Raw genomic sequence first — 15911 nt, 5'->3', positions numbered from 1 at the left:
GCATTTGACATTTGAGTTGTATCCTCTGTCAGACTTTCCTCCTTTGCCTTCAGTCTTTCTGAACCCTTTCTTGTCAGAACTTCCACCTTTCCTGGAAAACTTCTTACCCTTTCTGAATTTCTTGTAGGCTATCTTTGTGATACCCTTCACCATAAGAGCACACAGTTGCATCATCTCTGCATCAACATCCACTTCAGATAAATTTTCAGGTTCTGAATCATCATTATCAAAATCTGATGACTCTGAATCAGACTGTATGATGAGAGCCTTTCCTTTTGCCTTCCTAGAGACAATTGGCTTTTCTTCAGTCTTTAAAGCAACTATCTTAGACTTCCCTCCATGCCTCTTATTTCTTTGCTCCATCTCAAGTTCATGAGTCTTGAGCATCCCATAGATTTCATCAAGAGACATATCAGAAAGTTCATAGTTGTCTCTTATTGTAGTAGCTTTCAAATCCCACTTTTCAGGAAGAGCTAGTAGGAATTTCAGATTTGAATCTTCTGGATCATACTCCTTATCCACTAGTGACAGATCATTCAACAGCTTTGTGAATCTGTCATGTGTATCAGTTAGTGACTCATCAGATTTTAAGTCAAAGTGCTCATACTCCTGTGTGAGTATTGCCTTCCTGTTCTTTTTGATGGCATTGGTTCCTTGACATCTCACTTCCAATGCATCCCAGATTTATTTTGCAGTCTTGCATCCAATCACCCTGTTTGACATGACATTATCAAGTGCACTATGAAGCAAGTGTCTTACTTTTGCATCCTTTCCTAGTGAAGAGATGTCTTCAGTGGTGAGTTCTCTCTTTTCTTTGGGAATCATCTTCTGTGGCTCATTCCCAACTGCAACAGAAAGCTTTGTGGGCTTGTGTGGACCATCATAAATTCTGTCTAAATATTCTGGATCTGTAGCTTCCATAAACATGGCCATCTTCACACTCCATACAGGGTACTCAGATACCCTAAGCATAGGAACCATGATGGTTTCATATCTACTGGCATTTTGTATGGGTTGAACCTTTGCAGGTTCTTGAGGGTCTAGTGTTTTTGATTGATTAGACATGATAGATTGTTTGTTTGGATCTTAACTGTTTATAAGCTTAACAGATTGGCTCTGATACCACTTGTTAGACCTCAATGATACTATAGAAGGGGGTTGAATACAGTATCTACAATCAATTCGATTATAAACACAAGTATGTAACAGAAAACAAGTTTATTCACTATATCATACTCTGTTACAGTAAGTTTAATCTACTCTCTCAGTGATGTATGATATCACTAAGAGCTCCTAGGGTTACAATAAATAGTATTCTCGTGAATGATAACACTTATAGCGTAAACCCTAATCTGTGTTTATATAATACACATTTACAAGATAACTACTAATTGATATCATAATGATTCTATTTCCTAGAATACATCAATAAGAGATTATCTAATACAGTCCTAAAGCTGTCCGATTCTTCATGCATATCTTTACTTGTTTAATCCAGATCTTATCCTGTAAATCAGCTGCTTTCCTTATCTGAAGTGTACCCACACTTAAGTCCTGATATAAGTTCTGACGCCTTAAGTTCTGATAACTTCCTGTCTTCAGTAAGTTCTGATTTCCAGTTAAGTTCTGATACTAAGTTCTGAAACTAAACAAATCAGATTAGACATGATATCACAAATATATCTAACAATACATATTACTGCATCGATCACATTTCAAAATAAACGTAACTCTAGTGTACAATATCAATCTATTTTAATAGAGCAACTAGGGTGTTGGATGAGACATTTTATTCCTCATTGCATGTTACTAAATTATCCCTCTTAATTATTGTATGTTAATAATTATTTCATTTAATATGCATGTATTAATTGCATCTAACTTATTATGCATTTATCAATTAGTATGACTCATTATTATGTATATTTATTACTACTTCATTATCTAATATTAACAATTTATAACTATAACTATATATATATAGGGAGTTACTCAAATGAGAACCCCAATTAAAATGAGAACTGAGATCTAATAGCAGCCATTCATTTTTTAATATTCTTTAACCCGGCCTATATAATAATAATAATAATAATAATAATAATAATAATAATAGAATCTAAATATATAAATACAAAGATTCGCTGTCTTTTAACCGGCTCTCCACCATATATATATCCATTCCCACCATCTTTCTCTGTCATCTCTTTATCTCTCAAGTTTCAACCACGATCACTCTATTAAGGTCAACCATAGTTCCTCTCACATATCTTTTAATCTTCGCCATTTTCCTGATCTATCCCCGATCTAATTCGTAAACATTATATAACTTTAGTACTCATCCTTTCTATACATATACATGCACATAAGTGTATACATATAATTTTCCTTTTTGTTATTTGTATAACATTTCCGATTTCGTTATCAGGTCTGAAATCATTATTTAATACGGTTGTGATTGGTGATTAGTCGTTGGTTGAGGTGTGTGTTAGGAAGAAAATACACGCTAATATTCACGCAAGTATACGCGTTCGTAAGTAATATAGAATTCTTTCTAGTTCGTTCCCACAGAGACTAGTTTAGGTTAAATTCAATTAATGTACTTATGCAACAATGATATGGTTATTATTCAATGCTAAGATGATAACAAGTTGAGATTGTTATTACTAAGATTAACTAAGATGCAATTAACTAAGAGATTAAAAGGTTTGATTTACTATATGAGACAAACATGGGATTCTAACTTCATTATTACTTCATTCAATAGCCTTTGTTCTTAACCTTAGCATGCAATGGTGATGACAACTAATCAGACAACACGAAACTAGTAAACGCCAACTTTCGTTGTACGAATACCCTAGTACCAGACATCCACAAAAGAGATATAAGTTGAATAGACACCATTATATTGAGACCCTATATGTCTATAGAATTTGATAACATAACAGTTTAATGTGCAAGTTATCTATCATGATTACATAGGGCAAGTAAGATGGTTAAAATTACCTACGAATCATGCATAATAAATACATGAACCTATGCTAGCATGGCAAGTTCTAAACCCCTATATTCACTTTTGCTTCAATAGAGATTAACACGCTATCTTACAAGTTCGCGACGCTCGTAAGACGAATAAGTACAAACAATACTAGGATATCATACAATCACCACACACTAAGGTATCAAAAAAAATTAACTATTGAAATCCATAAGTAAATCCGTTAGAACCCCACGATAACGATTAGGTTATAACCGAACTCATCATCACCGCGGGTTCCGATGAAAGCATGGTATAATAAACTAAATCTTTATAAACTGAATAATAATCAAAGTACGTAATCAAGAGTAATAGGTTCAACAAACAAGAAAACTAGCATAAAAAATTACAACTTAAAATAAAGAATCACAAGAATAAACTAGATCCTCTTCGCCTTGGTTGTATTTGTGCTCCTAGGTCTTCTCATTGTCTTCTCCTTAGTCTTCATTATTAAAAACTTCTTTAGATAGTCTTTATATAGCATCACAATCAATCTAGAAGCCCATAAAATCAATCTTTTACTCAAAACAGGATTCTTCAGTTTCCGCCTGGCGCGGGCGCGCTGTGTCTCTGTTCATCTGGGGCGGCCGCGTGCTATCACAGCGCGGGCGCGCTAACCTTCTGGAGAAAATTCATTTTCTTGTTTTCTTGGCTGGTTTTTGATGGCGATTCACGAGCAACATCCAGGACACCTTCCTAACACCAATTTAGCACTAAAGTAATGCTAAATTTCCTCATTCCTTTATCTATGCCTGAAATGGAAAACACTACAAAAATGTATCAAAAACACAAACAACTCGAGTACAAAACACCAATTCAAGCCTTTATAGAGCATTCTAAGTGGACATGAATGCCACTTAACACATCCCCAAACTTGAATCGATGCTTGTCCTCAAGCATAAATAGACTCAAAAAACAAGGAATAAAAATGCATGAATGCAACTACATGAATGCAACGATCCCCTCAGAATAACTAAACCAACCGATGAGCAACATCTCAACAAATGAAATTAGACGCACAAAGATCAATCAAATCCCATAAACTAACTCACAAGCCAGAAACGTGTGTGTGTGTGCAATTATTTAACAGATATACTATTGCAACTAGATCAATAACCATGACTCACTACTTATCAAGGTAATCACAAGGTTATAAATAGAATAAATGCTAAACTCAAAATGACTAAAAACACTTCAATTCTCTTATCGGAGTTATTACATGGATTTATGCTTTTATTTATAACACATAAACAATCACAAATATGCTTATTTGATCGTGTAATGAGTGAGGTTCATAAAAGATTTATACAATAATACCGATGTAGCGAACGTTAGGTTTGTGGATCCCAGACTATAAAAGCCTTAGGTCACTAGGCACAAAGTCCTCTAAGAACTTAATAACTCGAGTATTAAAGAGCCCACTCGTTATCAATTATACATAACACATATTTTTTTCTTTTTCTTTCTTTTTCCTTTTTTTTCTTTCTATTTTTTCACATGATTTTTGAACGATTGTGTTTCACTCCATCTCGCTCAACCCTAGACTCCTCATATAAAATGAACCGGCTACTAGCCATTTGACACCTAGCCACAATAACTTGCAATGAAATCTAATATTTTCCTCTAATTTTTAAAAATCCATGTTATATTGTCATTAAGAGAATATCCTAAATTCTAAATATAAACATGTGATTAAACCTCGACAAACAAACAACCATGATCATGATCTAGCACGCAAGCAACCTATAAGACTTAGTGAAATTTTATTATTTCTAGCATGCAAATGAACTCGATAGGACTTAACAGCACTATATACGACATCACTACACTTGCATCAATATCAGCAATCAATCAGAAAATTAACCTAAGGGATCATGTTATAATGCACATGCAACTATATGCAACATACTAACATGCAAAATAAAATAAAATAAAATAAAACTACATGACATGACAAATATGCAACTATATGAACTAAACTATCATGAATATACAACTAAATGGATACACACAAATATATTCCTTAACTACCACCGCCAAACTTAAAATATTCATTGTCCTCAGTGAAGGTAATAGTAAGGAATCAGGCATACCTACTCGGAATCAGGATCATCGCCCTCAACGGGCGGAGTATCGGGAGTGTCAGGAGGCGGGTACACAGAGTCCTCACCAAATAATGGCCACTGGATGTCAACTTCTGTGGCTCTGAATGCAGTCCCCAATGCCTGGGTAAGGTCATGTGCAAACCTACTAAGGATGTCATGCATCGCATCCATCTTCCTCATCAAGCGCCTATACTACGTTGAACCCAAACCAGCACTGTCATCTGCTTCCTGCTGCTGCTATTGCTGCGACTGTGAAGGATCGGCCTCACCCCACTGATGTCTCCAAGCTACTCTGCTGGCCTGAGTCGTGGCCGTCCACCTGGAAAGTGATCATATGAATAACCAAGCCCCTTTTCATCAGGCTTCCCACCGTACCACTCCTGCATACTCAAAAGCGTAGAACTATCAATAGGGACACTAGAAAGCTGAAGCTGCTCGTGTGCGGGCCAATGAACTCCAACCGCCACACACAGCTTTGTCACAATGGACGTATAGGGAATAGAGCCCATAGTGCTGCCTCACAGAAACCTCAGAATACCCTGATAAATCACCAACCCGAGATCCACATAATCTCCCTGTAGAATCCCCCACTATAACCGTGCATGATCCACAGAAACATCATGCACGTGAGAAGATGGCATGATATTTGCACAAATAAAAGAATCCCATGCATGTGCAAACCTTTTCATGCACGAGGAAGGGAAAGTGGCATACTCGTTCATGCCCCTCTTGAACTTCCAGTGAGTCTCTGGCACACACAACGTAGCAACAATCAAGTCCAAGTTAAAATCATCCTCCGTCTTAGCATTCCAATCCTCCTACTCTGGCCTCCTCTTGGGTTGATTGATAACCCTCCGAATAGCCTCAGCACTGTAATCCACCGTCAACCCCATCACCACTGTAAAACCATTCTTATCCGCCTTCGCATTCGTGTAAAACTCGCGAATAACACTCATGGGCACAGCAGCAGGCGTCTTATAAAAAGCAACCCAACCCATCTCCAAAATCATCTCAAGCAACTTACCATCCTTACCCGATGGCAGAAAACCCCTCTCCTTCGCAATCGGCTTCGTCAACAGCCTCGCATACTCCGCTTCAGCCTCCAGAGTAGAAAACCTAGGGCTCACACCCCTAACACTTGAAGAATTGGTGGTGCTGCTCCTAACTTGGGTTCTTTGTCTCTTGTGAGCCATTTTAATGTGAATAAGTTGCAAGAAAATAGAAATTTATAAGAGAGATTTAGGTTTGAGAATTGAGAAGTGATGGAGAAGATTGTGTATAAGTGTATGTATATATAAGGAATTAGGAATTAGTTTTGGAAAAGAAGTGGGAATTGATTATGGTAATAATGGGAGTAATGGGGTGATTAAAACTGATTTGGAGAGGGAAATATGGAAGGTGGGAGAGGGAAATTCGGCTGTGATGTGATTTTATTTTGAATTTTTGTTTTTCTATTTTTTTCAGGTTCAGTGAGCCAGCGCAACCGCCCCGCCTGGCAACGAGGGTGCGCCGTGTTACTGGAACTCCAGCGCGGCCGCCCCGTATACCAGCGCGGGAGCGCGTAGCTACCGGACTTTCAGCGCGGCCGCCCCGCTTCTCGGCACGGGCGCGCCGTGCTACTGTAGTTGATACTGAAATTTTTCATTTTTTTTATATTTTTGTAGTTTTCTTCTTGTTTTCTTCTTCCTCTATCTACTAATGTACAACAAACTTGGGTTGCCTCCCAAGAAGCGCATGCTTTACGTCGCTAGCTTAACATAAAATTTTCGAAAACAAGTGGACAACAAAACGACACTAACCACCTCCAGGTTTGACGTATCTCCATCGTAATGCTTCAACCGCTGTCCATTCACCTTGAACGCTTGGCCTGGTTCATTCTCAAAAATCTCCACCATTCCATTTGGAAACATTGTTTTGACGACAAACGGCCTTGACAATCTTGTCTTCAACTTCCCAGGAAAAAGACGGAGACGAGAGTTGAATAAAAGAACTTGTTGCCGACACAAATGATTTTAGCACTAGACCCCTATCATGCCACCTCTTAACTTTCTCCTTGTACATTTTGTTGTTCTCATACGCTTGAAGTCAAAACTCATCGAGTTCGTTCAATTGAAGCATCCTTTTCTTACCAGCTGCATCCATATCAAGGTTTATTTTCTCCAAAGCCCAATGCGCTTTGTGCTATAGCTCCATAAGCAAATGACATCCCTTACCATAAACTAACTAAAATGGTGACATGCCTAGCGGAGTCTTGTATGCTGTTCGATACGCCCACATAACTTCATCTAGCTTCAAAGACCAATCCTTCCTTGATGGACATACAACTTTCTCTAGAATACGTTTGATCTCTCTGTTAAATACCTCAGGTTGACCATTAGTATGAGGATGGTAGGTTGTAGCAATGCAATGATTCATATTATATCGCTGCATCATAGCAGTGAACTTGCGATTGCAGAAATGCGATCCCTCGTCACTGATTATGACTCTTGGAGTCCAAGATCTTGTGAATATCTGCTTATGAAGAAATTTAAGCACTACCTTTGCATCATTCGTCGGTAAAGCCTAGACTTCAACCCATTCCAACACATAATCAACCACCAACAAGATATACTGATTATTGCAAGATGAGATAAATGGCCCCATGAAGTCAATTCCACAAACATCAAAGACCTCAACCTCGAGAAGCACATTAAGAGGCATCTCATCCCTCTTGGACATATTACCAACATGTTGGCAGCGATCACACTTCAAAATAAACTGATGCGCATCCTTAAACAATGTAGGCCAGAAGAATCCCGCTTGAAGGATACGAGCTGCTATCTTCTCTCCATCATAGTGGCCTCCATAAACAGTCGAATGACAGTCTCACAAGATACTGTTGAGTGGCATTTATGACACTTTATTATGCTCCGTAAAGCTTTGAATTGGTGCATTTGTACTCAAATTATTGGTGTTTTAATGTGTTTTCTAGTGTTTTTGCATTTTCAGGCATTCTCCAGGTGATAAGGTGAATTAATATTGTTTTGATGCTAATTTAGTGTTCAGACGGTGTTGGAATAAAAGCTCTTGGAAAACCGGCTCAAATCAGCAAGGAAAATGAAGAAGTCAGATTTTTATACAGGAGGTCAGCGCGCCCGCGCTGTGATAGCACGCGCCCGCGCCCGAAGTCTAGAAACTCAGCGCGCCCGTGCTGGTCAAGCGCGCGCCCGCGCCAGGTTGAGAACAGAAACCCTGATTCTATTGGGCTTTTGATCCAGAAGACTTCTACTCTGCATGAGGCTGCTATATATACATAAATAAGCTCATTTTTCATGGAGAGACATACGAGAGTACAAGGAGAAGGAGAAAAGAAGACCGTTTTAGCATAATTCAACCAAGGCAAAGAAGACCTAGTTTTAACTTGTAATTCTTTGTTTAAGTTGTAATGTTGGATGCTACTTTTCTTATTCTTGAACCTATACTCTTGTTTTGTACTTTGTTTATTATTCGTTTATAAAGACTACGTTTATTATACCATGCTTTCATCGGAACCCACGTTGATGATGAGTCCGATTATGGGCTAATCGTTATCGTAGGGTTCCAATAGATTTATTTATGGATTTCTTTAGTTGATTTGTTTCGATGCCTTAGTGTGTGGTGATTGTATGATAGCCTAGTATTGGTTGTACGTATTCGTCTTATGAGCGTCATGAACTTATAAGATAATTTTTTAATTCTTAATGAAGCGAAAGTGAATTTAAGGATTTAGAACTTGCCATGCTAGCATAGGTTCATGCGTTATTGTTATGCATGATTTGTAGGTAATTTTAACCATCTTACTTGCCCTATATAATCATGATAGATAACTTGTGCATTAAACCGTTATGTTGTCAAATTCTATAGACATATAGGGTCTCAATATACTTGGTGTCTATTCAGCTTCTATCTCTTGTGTGGATGTCTGGTAGTATAATATTCGTGCAACGAAAGTTGGCGTTTATCGGTTTCGTGTTATCAGATTAGTGTCATCACCATTACATGCTAAGGTTAAGAACGAAAACGCTATTGAATGAAGTATCTAATAAAGTTAGAATCCCATGTTTGTCATATATATTAATTCAACCATTTTTTATTCTCTTAGTTATAATTGTTAGCTTAATTTTAGTTAAAAACAATCTCAATTTGTTAATCGTCTTAGCATTGAATAATAACCATATCATTGTTGTATAGGTGCATAAATTGAACTTAACCTAAACCAGTCTCTGTGGGAACGAATCTGATTTATATCTTATACTACTTGCGAACGCGTATACTTGCGTGTAATTTTAGCTCGTGTTTTCGCCCTAACAGATACCCTCAATCTCGTTATACGGAATACATCTCCTAATGATTTGGTCAGCTCCTTGCCTAAACAAAAATGGCTCATCCCACATGTTCCACTTCACCTCATGAAGAAACTTCTTCTTTTGAGAAGAAGACAAATCTTGAGGCATAATATTGCTCACAAGGTAGTTCACAATGTCTGTGAACCATGGTTCTTCCTCTTGCACCCCAAACAACTGCTCATCGAGAAAAGACTTATTAATCAATGTCTTATCCTGTGAAGTCATACTCAGATCTTCTAACCGAGAGATATGATCAGTGACTTGATTTTCAGTACATTTTCTATCCTTGATCTCCAACTTAAACTCCTGAAGCAAAAGAATTCATCGAATCAATCTAGGCTTCGAGTCCTTCTTCGAGATAAGATAGCGAATAGCAGCGTGATCAGTGAAAACTGTCACCTTCGTCCCAAGAAAATAAGATCGAAACTTCTCAAAATCATAGACAATGGCTAAGAGTTCTTTCTCAGTAGTAGTATAGTTCAGTTGAGCACTATTGAGGCTTTTACTAGCATAGTAGACCATATTAAATATATTGTTCTTCCTCTGCTCAAGAATTGCTCCAACTACATAGTCACTTGCATCGCACATCATCTCAAAAGGCTCATTCCAATCGAGTACAGTTATGACAGGTGCCATGATCAAACTCTTCTTTAAGCTCTCAAAAGAAGCTAGACACTCATCATCAAACTTAAAAGGGACATCTTTCTCTAGAATATTGCACAACGGTTTTGAGATTTTAGAGAAGTCCTTGATGAACCGCCTATAGAAACCCGCATGGCCAAGAAAACTGCGGATTCCTTTAACAGAAACTGGTGGAGGAAGGTTTTCAATTACCCTCACCTTGGATTTTTCCACCTCAAGACCTTTACTAGAGACCTTGTGCCCAAGAATAATGCCGTTGTACCATAAAGTGATATTTCTACCAGTTGAGAACCAGGTTGGTTTAAACACACCTTTTAAGAACTGCGCCAAGATTTTGCAAGCACTCGTCAAAAGAATCACTGAACACAGAGAAATCGTCCATGAACACCTCCATATTCTGACCAATCATGTCAGAAAAAATGGCCATCATGCATCTCTGAAATGTGGCAGGTGCACCACCCAAACCAAAAGAAAGTCTTCTGAAGGAAAAAGTACCAAACAGACAAGTGAAGGTAGTCTTTTCCTGATCTTCTAGAGCGATGCAAATCTGATTATAACCCGAATAACCATCCAAAAGACAATAGTACCCATGCTCAGCCAACCTGTCAAGCATCTGATCAATGAAAGAAAGAGGGAAATGATCCTTCCTCGTGGTCTTGTTCAGCTTCCTGTAATCCATGCAAACTCTCAACCCCGTGACTGTTCGAGTAGGAATGAGCTCATTCTTCTCATTAGCAACCACTGTGATACCTCATTTATTTGGCACACACTAAACTAGACTCACCTAAGAACTGTCAAAAATAGGATAGATGATCCATGCATCTAGCCACTTGAGAATTTCCTTCTTCACAACCTCTTTCATTATCAGATTTAGCCTTCTCTGCTGCTCAACAGTTGGCTTGCTTTCTTCCTCTAGTAGAATTTTATGCATGCAATAAGAAGGGCTAATTCCCTTGATATCTGCTATGGTCCACCCAATTGCCGATTTGAACTCTCTCAGAATTCTCAAGAGCTTTTCCTCATCACTACCTGAAAGGTCATATATAATAATAACAGGAAAAATAGATGCATCACCTAAAAACACATACCTCAAGTGTTCAGGCAAAGGTTTAAGCTCGAGTGTAGGAGCTTCCTCAATAGATGGCTTGCAGTGCTTTGGAGAATTTTTTAGTTCTTCCAATCCAAGAGATTCAAACGACATATCCAGCCTTCACTCCAAGGAGAAGCATTCAAATATTGCAACTGCTCATCACCTTCATCATCTTCACTATCTGAATTTCCCAACAAGGCCTTCTCTAAGGCATCGGACCTTAACAATTGATCAAGTTCTTAAGTAACCATAGAATCGACCAATTCTACTTTTAAGCACTCCTCATTATCAGTAGGGAATTTCATGGCATTGAATATGTTAAAAGTCACATCCTGATCCAGTACTCGCATAGTGAGCTCACCCTTCTGCACATAAATCAAGGTTCGGCCTGTAGCCAAAAATGGTCTTCCCAAGATTATGGGAATCTTCTTATCCTCCTCGAAATCAAGAATTACAAAGTCAGCAGGAAAGATAAGTTTGTCCACCTTGATCAAGACATCCTCCACAATGCCCCGTGGATATGTAATAGAACGATCGGCCAACTGCAAGGACATATAAGTAGGCTTTGGATAAGGTAAGTCCAACTTCTTGAAGATAGACAAAGGCATCAAATTGATGCTAGCTCTCAAGTCACATAAGCATTTTTCGAATGACACTTTTTCGATGGTGCAAGGAATAGTGAAACTTCCAGGATCTTTAAGCTTCGGAGGCAATTTATGTTGCAGCACATCACTGCATTCCTCCGTGAGAGCAACGGTCTCTAAGTCATCGAGCTTCACCTTTTGAGAGAGAATACCTTTCATGAACTTCACATAGCTAGGCATTTGTTCAAAAGCTTCAGCGAAAGGTATATTGATATGAAGTTTCTTGAACACCTCCAGAAACTTAGCAAACTGCTTATCCAACTTTCGATTCTACAGCCTTTGAAGAAAAGGAGGTGGATGATAGACTTGTTTCTCCCCTGTATTACCCTCAGGCGGAGTGTGTTCCACAATTTTCTTCCTTGTTTCCACTTCTGCTTCCTTCTGTACTTCTTCTTCATCTACATCTTCAGATTCTGAAACTTGAGATTTTTCTTGGCTTGCAACCTTCCCAGACCTCAATGTAATTGCCCTAACCTGCTCTTTTGCTTCCTTCTTTCCTGGAACTTTTGTGTTACTAGGGAGTGTACCAGGTTTTCGATTCAGCAAGGCATTGGAAATCTGACCAATTTGATTTTCCAAGGTCTTAATAAAAATCACTTGACTCTTGAACATGAGCCTCAACTCCTCCAATTCAGATTTTTCATTAGATTATTGTAGTTGGAGTTGTTGTCTTGGTGCATATTTCGGTTGCTGAAAACCAGGAGGGTTGTATTGCTTTGTTGCATACTGCTGATAAGGCTGTTGCACCATATTCTGAGTGTTGCTTCAGCTGAAGTTAGGATGATTGCGGTTGTTGGGATGATAGGTGGCTGGAACTGGTTGCAGCGTCCTCTAAAAGTTGCTCACGAACTGAGCTGATTTACTAGAAATAGCACACTGCTTTGTCTCATGGGCACCAGCACAAAGCTCACAAACACTAGTGATCTGATTAACTCTTTAATTAGCCAAAGAATCCACCTTCATCGTGAAAGCCTTAAGTCGAGCAGCTATAGCAGTAGCTGCATCTACCTCCAGAATTTCTGCTACCTTGCCTTGAGTCGGTCTCTGAGAAGGGTTCTGGTGTTCATTAGCAGCCATCAGTTCAATCAAATCATATGCTTTCTCGTAGCTCTTAGCCCATAAGGCTCCACCTGATGCTGCATCAAGCATGGTCTAGAACTCGTACCCAAACAATTATAAAAGCAGTTAATGATCATCCATTCAGGAATCCCATGACGAGGACACTTTCTAAGCATCTCTTTATAACAATCCCAAGCTTCACACAAAGATTCTCCCGATTGCTATACAAATTGAGTAAGAGCATTCCTGATTGCAGTTGTCTTCGCCATAGGAAATAATTTAGTGAGAAACTTCTGAGCAAGATCTTCCCACTTGGTGATTGAGCCTGGTGGTAGAGAATGCAATTAGCACTTAGCTTTATCCCTCAGAGAGAATGGGAAAAGCCTTAACTTAATAGCATCTTCAAAAATATTATTGAATTTGAAAGTGTCGCAGATCTCGATGAAATCTATAATATGCATATTGGGATCTTCAGTCGGAGAACCCCCAAACTGGACCGAGTTTTGCACCATCTGAATCGTGCTAGCCTTGATTTCAAAAGTGTTAGCCGCGATGGTTGGTCTGACAATGTTAGACTGAATATCATTGATCTTCGGTTGAGAATAGTCCATCAAAGCCTTTATATTCACTTCTGGTTCACCCATTGCAACAAGAGCTTCTTCTTCAACTTTCTCCTCCTCAACAAGAACTTCTTCCTCTACTAAAACTTCTTCCTCCGCTTTATCCAGTGTGTCTCTTTCGAGATCGAGAAGGTGTTAGCATAAACGCTCTCTAGAGTACCTGAAAAAGCCAGAAGTAAACAAGTAAGTAAAATATCTGAGTCAGTGAACTTTAACGACCACTGATGTCAAGCACATAAACTAAAAATTACCACCGAGTCCCCGGCAGCGACGCTGAAAACTTGTTAGGACAAAAACATGCACTACTATTCATGCAAGTATACGCGTTCACAAGTAATATAGAATTCTTTCTAGTTCGTTCCCACAAAGACTGGTTTAGGTTAATTTAAATTATTGTACTTATGCAACAATGATATGGTTATTATTCAATGCTAAGATGATAACAAGTTGAGATTGTTACAACTAATTAACTAAGATGCAATTAACTAGGAGATTAAAAGGTTTGACTTACTATATGAGACAAATATGGGATTCTAACTTCATTACTACTTCATTCAATAGCCTTTGTTCTTAACCTTAGCATGCAATGGTGATGACAACTTATCAGGAAAACACGAAACTAGTAAGCGCCAACTTTCGTTGTACGAATACCCTACTACCAGACATCCACAAAAGAGATAGAAGCTGAATAGACACCAATTATATTGAGACCCTATATGTCTATAGAATTTGAAAACATAACAATATAATGTGCAAGTTATCTATCATGATTATATAGGGCAAGTAAGATGGTTAAAATTACCTATGAATCATGCGTAACAAATATATGAACCTATGCTAGCATGGCAAGTTCTAAACCCCTATATTCACTTTCATTTCAATAGGGATTAACATGCTATCTTACAATTTTACGACGCCTATAAGACGAATAAGCACAACCAATACTAGGATATCATACAATCACCACACACTAAGGTATCGAAACAAATTAACTATTGAAATCCATAAGTAAATCCGTTAGATACCCCACGATAATGATTAGTTCATAACCGAACTCATCATCACCGTGGGTTCCGATGAAAGCATGGTATAATAAACTAAGTCTTTATAAACTGAATAATAATCAAAGTATGTAATCAAGAGTAATAGGTTCGACAAATAAGAAAACTAGCATTCAAGATCACAACTTAAAACAAAGAATCACAAGAATAAACTAGATCCTCTTCACCTTGGTTGTATTTGTGCTCCTAGCTCTTCTCGTTGTCTTCTCCTTAGTCTCCGTTATTAAAAACGACCTTAGATAGTTTTTATAAAGCAGCCCAATCAATCTAGAAGCCCAGAAAATCAATCTTCTACTCAAAACAGGATTCTTCAGTTTCGTCCTGGCACGGCCGCACGCTGTCCCAGCGCGGGCGCACTGTGTCTCTGTCCATCTAGCGCGGCCGCACGCTATCACAACGCGGGCGCGCTGACCTTCTGGAGAAAATTCATTTTCTTGTTTTCTTGGATGGTTTTTAATGGCGATTCACGAGCAACATCCAGGACACCTTCCTAGCACCGATTTGGCACCAAAACAATGCTAAATCTCCTCATTCTTTTATCTACACCTGAAATGCAAAACACTACAAAAACGTATCAAAAACACAAAAAACTCGAGTACAAAACACCAATTCAAGCCTTTATAGGGCATTCTGAGTGGACATGAATGCCACTTAACAGTGTGGTAATGACAAATCTTGAGAAATTTTCGGTGATTTATGTTAAACATATTGTCATTTGTTTTAAATTTTTGGTGATACAACGATGAATTTATTGAATTTGGGTTTTGCTGATAGAGGTGTTGACGATGGCGTTCGTGGTTGTTTGATGGAGTAGCAGTGTGGTAGTGACTGTGATTGTGATTTGGTGGTTTTAACTTCGATAACTAATATTCGATTGTGGTGATTTTGTTAAGATAATGGTGTTTTGTAGATGACCTGATATGGTGGTCAAAGGTGATTTCATTTTATTGTGGTGATTTATATTAAAATCTGGTGATTTTGGTTAACTGTTAGTAATATGTAGGCTGACAGAAATAGTTGTTGGAGATGGTGAACGACGTGGGGATAGCTAGTGCAGTGGAATTAGTCACAAAAGAGGGAAAGTATATTAAGATTTAGATTAAATTAATGGATGGTGATTTTGTTACGATGTCAGTTGTTGGAGTTGATAAATGAAGCTGGTGGAAATAAATAGTGGCTGAGTGTTGTGATTTTCGTTGGACGACGGTAATTTTTCATCTTCGGGTGGTGATTTTTGATTTTCCGGTGGTGATTTTTGATTTGACGCTGGTGATTTTCTGGTGGTCGTCGGA

At 38.3% G+C, this 15911-nt stretch overlaps 1 non-coding gene across 1 annotated transcript; it reads left to right on the top strand.

Annotated features, from left to right (window-relative positions):
* The first annotated feature begins 13085 nt into the window (after positions 1–13085).
* Positions 13086–13192, top strand: LOC141703916 (small nucleolar RNA R71). The gene has a single exon (XR_012567753.1). It is a non-coding gene; the product is annotated as a small nucleolar RNA R71 (small nucleolar RNA).
* The last annotated feature ends 2719 nt before the right edge of the window (positions 13193–15911 follow it).

The sequence above is a fragment of the Apium graveolens genome, unplaced genomic scaffold (assembly GCF_009905375.1).
Source record: "Apium graveolens cultivar Ventura unplaced genomic scaffold, ASM990537v1 ctg7196, whole genome shotgun sequence".
NCBI lineage: Eukaryota > Viridiplantae > Streptophyta > Magnoliopsida > Apiales > Apiaceae > Apium > Apium graveolens.
The sequence above is the reverse complement of the archived record's forward strand: the minus strand, read 5'-3'. Positions and strand labels throughout refer to the sequence as shown.